A 6,200-nucleotide genomic window follows, 5' to 3' on the forward strand; every position below is an offset into this window, starting at 1 on the left:
ATAACTAACACTCACCCTTGAGGAGATGCTCGCCTAAAACCTTCTTTAGTTTGTCGTTCACACAATGGTTACCAGCTATATTTACACAAGGCGAGAAATTCCCCATCTCTAGGTAATGTAGAATCAAAAGACAAAGAAACACGATGATAGAAGGGTACAAGAGGAAGATTCATCATTCATGCACAATCGATTACCCCAGCAGACAAAAGATTTGATGCGTACCTCAGATTTGGAAGGAACGTTGAAGATGAAGAGACAAATTAGTATCACTCGCATAGTCGTGTGTGTGAGACCCTACTGCTACAAACTACCACATTCCTTCGTAGCATAATCGGAGGCTAATGAAATCTGAAGTCTTATAACAACGGGCATCAAATGAATGAAGCAGGAGCAGCATCGTGGAGGAGACTTGAACCCTTCAGTACTGTTAATGTCGAAGCTCGCAAAATCAAAAACCTTTGGTCAAGATCCTTTTTCCCCATTGAATGGGATCGCTCTGTATCTCGTGCTTAGACATATACACTTCAGGAGGGCGCTTGAGAGTTTGAATAAAGAGTTGTAGAACTCATTGGAAAGAGATCGAAGCTTAAACAACAATGAAGACTACTAAAACAATGTGGTTAATATATTATACTGTTTCTTATGGTTTATATAACTTTTAATAATGGTATTTATGCATGAGATGAAACTTGAAGATTAGAAAATTTGGGTGGAAAATGAAAATTATATTATAAGCCAATAGAACTGAGATGTTAAAAAACATGCAATTGCAATCTATTAGGGCGATCAAATAGATACTTAAAACATGTCACTTTAACTAATGTAAATAAGACATTGAACAACAAAATAGAAGAGAAAATTTCAAAGTAATTGACAAAATCAAAACATAACATTTCAGTCAGCACATAATAAGATTTATATGGCGCTCACGTAACCTTTCTATCTCTACCTACTATTTTATTTATCGTTCCTCGAAGCCTAATATAAATCTATTTGAGGGTGTCATTCCCAAGAGCAAACCAACTGTTCTAACAAAGAGAGGGAGCTTCTAAAAGCATATTGGAGAAAATAGGGTTCCCGAAATTTTATGCTATCAAACCAAATAAATTAAACTACCTACCTTATTTGAAGCACCAGAATGATTTTTGATTCTATCAAACCGAATCAATGAGTTAACCTGCCGTATGACAAGCACCAACATATATGATACTAAGAAACAGAAATACATGCACAACATTTTATAGCTTTTATTTAGAATGAAGTGAAAATTTCTTTACTTTCATTTAATACATGGGATAGAGTAGTTTCTTAATAAGGAGAGTCACAGAAACTAAAGTAGCAAACAATTAACCCTGTTTGGTTCTGCATTGAAAATATATTGTATTGACTTAGAACATCTTATTAGATTGCATAAATATATTGTATTGACTTGAACATCATATTAGATTGCGTAAACTTTTGACAAAGCTTCAGCTCTTTACAACATACCTACACCATTATAAATTTTTGTTTTGAACATCTTACAGCTCTACTAAGCTGGACTCAATTGGGAGTGAGTACTAGTTTCCTTTACATTGAAACCTTGCTCTATGTGGTAGTTGTGAAGATAAGTCTACAATAAGTGCCAAGTAGGTACACAGTTCAGATTTGGTAGATTGGATGGTGGATTTGGTCTGTAGTACAATATGCCGGCATGTTGAAATCAATATATTCCAATAGTTCCCCTTAATTTCAACTATGCATTCTGACAGTTTTAACTATTTTTTTAACTGATATTTGAAATCTAGAATCTTCCAATACTAGTGGTTCAACCTAAGAAATCCCATGCTAATAATGGAACACTCTTACTGCGAGCTCTGGCCCTCTTGGTAACTAGTCAATTGTCCATTCAGGTGTGGGATATTAGTATTTCTGCACCTCCCATTGAGCAGGTGCTCAGGGAATCCTTGCTTTAGTTGGATTTATTGGCCTCATATATCGCTTTAATACAGAAATAGAATGCTACAACATTCAACCATATTACTTCCTTAGTCCATTGCAAACTTTCTACGATTTCATCTTCTAAACAACTTCAAATTTAATTGGCAACCAATCTTTTGAAAGGTGTTGAACACTCCTCACTCCATCACACTCATCTACCTCTCTAGGATCCCCAAGATCATTCTCCATTAGTTTTGATAAAAACCCAAAGTAATTGTTATGCAAGGTAAACAATATGAATGATAGTATTTGACAAGTGATTGTAAATGAGTACTTGACAAGGCTTTAGGCTAGAACACATAGCTTCTATATTATAAGGGGATACCTGAAAGAAATCGAAATGATCAATTTATAGGTGGATGTTAGAAATGGTAAATTAATCAATTACAAACAACAGACTAGTTGCTCAGCAACCATTATCATCAACTGCCTCGCTATTCACTTCACTGTCCACCATTAATGTTGTATCTAACTTTCCAAAATGTAAAAACACTTATTATGTATTTACCTATAAATTTGATGAATGAGCAATGCAATCTCAGAGCTCTATTATGGATTTCTTCTCTATGCCTTGTATTTCAACATGGCATCAGAGTCAATGAAAGCAGATCCATTTTTCTTTGCAGTAGTGCTTTTGGTCATAACGGCGTGTTAGAATTTTATTGTTAAGGCTGAGACATGTAACCTAGCAAGGAACACTTTCTTGTTTATAAGCAATGGAATTTGGAGCTGCCATTTGTTAGAATTAGTGTCATTAGATCTGCAAAGAAAAAACAAATTGCCATATCACTAAGCTGGGAACTGGTACATCATGAATAGTTGGTTGTGCAAAGTATGACTGCATGAATGATACTGCAGTAGTCAAGAAGTGGCCAGTAAAAGAAAGTTGAAGATCACTAAGTTGTTGAGAGATTAGTTTATGTTATTATGTCATTGCTTTAAGTGGAGAATATAATTATTTAAAGAGATTGTTAGTTAACTTTGAAGATTTTAGTTTTCAGCTGTGTAGAAAATTCCTTTTATGTTTTATAAAATGGAGTATCCATTTCTCTATGCTTTGTTATTGTATGTGGCTTTGAGACAATTTAATCATATTTTAGCAGTTGCAGAAGTGAAAAATTGTTATTGTAGGATGCATTGGTAGTTGAAATAGAATATTTAAGTCTTTTGGCTTGCATATAATGTGTGTGTCTAGTATTACACATTTCAGTTGTAGGACTCAATTGTGATTGTCTGAAGTATAGAGAGTTTAAATTGGTGGCAAGATGGTGTGGTAAAATTGTGGTCATCGTGCAATAGTCTCCTTGAAACACGTATTCCATTCGACAACAAATGTTTGGGTTGGTAGTGAGACAATGTATCCGTCTAAATATAAAGGTTATGTCATTGTCATTAACTAGTCATTTAAAAGAAAATTGTTGAGTTTAATTTCTTTAAACTATATGAAGTTAATGATGGTTTTTGGATCGTTGTTGAAAAGAGGCTAGTCCCAAACAATGTGCTAGAGGTCATATAAATTGAATTAGTAATGATTGTTAATCCGTTGTGTATTTTTGGCAGATGATTGATTCTTAGTTATATTTTTAATAGGCAATATTATACCTATGTTGTTGCAAAGGGTGCATTATTAGTTTATCAAATGGCTTAGAGTTTTGTTTAACATACTGATGTATTGATTTTTATATGATCATTTTTGTAAATATAATAAAACTATCATTTCTATGTGTTCCAAATGTATATTTGAATGTCATTTAAATATGAGAAGAGGAGACAAATCTTGTGAAGAGACATGTTGTGCTATATGGTAAATTATAATTTAATTGTCATTAGAAAATATATTAACAATTATACCTCAGGTCCATTCAATGTGACTGAAGCTATAATAGTAGTGCGATGAACAATGTATCTAAAAATGATTCCTATATAATAAAGGAGAAAAGTTCAAACTGGTGATAGTTTCTTGCTTTGATGGATTGTGAGAAGAGTGTGCTTGGTTTGTGCTAATACTGAAATCATTTGTGAGTAAGGTTTGTGGTGAGCCAAAACCACTTCAACATGAAGTTTGTGGTGAGATTAAAACCACTTTAGAATTGCATTGGTTGTCAAATCCCAAAGTGATTATGATTCAAGGAAAAAAATTATGAATGATAGTATTTGATAAGTGATTGTAAATGGATACCTAGCAAAGGTTTAGGATAGGACCCATGGCCTCTAGATTATGGGGGGATATCTAAAAGAAATCAGCATTATAAATTTATGGGGGATGTTAGAAACTGTAAGTAATCAACTGATGTTGACAATTTTTTTGGCATAAACAAACACCTAACTAGTTGCTCAACCACCATTATAGTGGTTCACTTCATGGTCCACCATTAATATTGCATCTAACTTAGATCCATGCCTTGTTTTTCAACACCTAAATGTTATCATTTCTTGAAATAGTAGATTCGTCTAAGAAAATGTACAATGATTAAAAATACAATGCTAGTAATTGAAAAAGCATGCCCACAGGGAATTGAGCGAGGGTATTAGCCATAAAATGAGCCATCTATAAAGATCTCTTATAGACCATTTCAAGCCAACATAATACAATAGAAAAATAAAATGAAGGGAGAGAGAAGCAAAGGTAATGTAACTGTAACTTTATATTGTTCTTAATATTTAGTATTTTTAAAAGGAAAAAAGGCATGAAGTCTAAAATCTATTATAAATAAAAAATTATTATAGAGTTACATATATCAATACTAACCATTAATGGTCTAACGACAAAGGGTCAATTTCAGAATTGACACCCTACTCTACAATCAAATTACCCTTACACAACCAAGCTGTGATAGCCCCAAGAACCTAGAAAATTACTACACCTTTTAATATTTTAGTTGATATATGTTACTATTACTTGATGATGGTAGAGGGAGCTCATCTCTAAACAAAGATATAAATCAGCATCCTAAGTGTGCTTTATGTGGCACTCATCTTTCAATGTTTTTGTTTCAAAGAGCTCAATGAGCTGAATGTACATCAATCAAGTCAAAGTGAGTTGTATGATTCATTGGATCATTGTGTGTAATGGTACACTATTTATGAAACAAAATTTGAATTTGGAAATGGGCATTCCAGCAGTGCAATCCAATTCTTTTCCCATAGTTCTATAGTTTACTAAATAATCTGTCATTTTATTCCTTTCATGATACAAGTGTGAAATCATGAACGCTTCACAATGATCTAAAATACACCAAGCGTGTTGCCAAATATATTGTAGTTGCCATGATTGAGAATCTCTACTGATGAAATCATTAATCAATATTACTGAATCTTCTTCAAGATGCAACTTGGTTTAATTAAGTTTTCTAGCCAGAATCAGGCCATGCAAAATTGGATATGTTTGTTCCCATGTGTATTGCTTTGGCTTGGAGTGCTAAAATCTGTCCCATGGAGTCTCTGATATGAATAGGTCTATTCCTGAAGTTCCTAGGTTTCCTATGGAGGCATTGTTGACATTAATCTTCACAATTCCTTGCATAGGAGGACTCCAGTGAAAAGCAATATTGAGAAAACTATCCCTATTTATGTAAACCAAAGAGAAATGTTTCTGTGTTGGACAGTGGAATTAATCGATTCACTGACATGTTGAATCATGAGTTGTTGAAGTTAATGAAGTGTAGATGTCTTAAAACACATTAAAACACAGTTAAACAAGATATTAATATCCATAGCATTTCAATTAATGATCATTTAAATGTTTAAATGTATAAGTTGCCAACCTGTAACCATTACCAACACATGTATTGAGTGCACATTGTAATATGACTGGAGGTTTCTAGATTATTCTTAGTCTTCCATAAATGGAGGCATTTTGTAAGCATTTAGACATCAGATGTTTATCTGATCATTGTGGATCTTGAGTGAATAAACAATGTTGTAGCATTCTCAAGATTTGTAATAAATTTTAGTTATCTTAATGAACATGAAGTGTTGTAGCACAGATTAATAAGTTTTTCTATTTAGCATTGAGTATGTGTTTGTCTTTTATCTACTCCATCATGTTGGCAGTATTAATTTCTGCTGACCACTCACTGTCCACAGCCCATAGTCCACAATAATTGCTCACCTCCCACCATCATCAATAGCAGACAATGAGTTGTCCCAGCTGTTCCAACTACATGACTCAGCCATCCATAATGAATGCACTATAATATTTTATATGCTATGTAATAAGT

Source organism: Cupressus sempervirens, chromosome 8 (genome assembly GCF_028749045.1).
Source record: "Cupressus sempervirens isolate cs-2001-9-10 chromosome 8, ASM2874904v1, whole genome shotgun sequence".
In the NCBI taxonomy this organism is placed as follows: domain Eukaryota; kingdom Viridiplantae; phylum Streptophyta; class Pinopsida; order Cupressales; family Cupressaceae; genus Cupressus; species Cupressus sempervirens.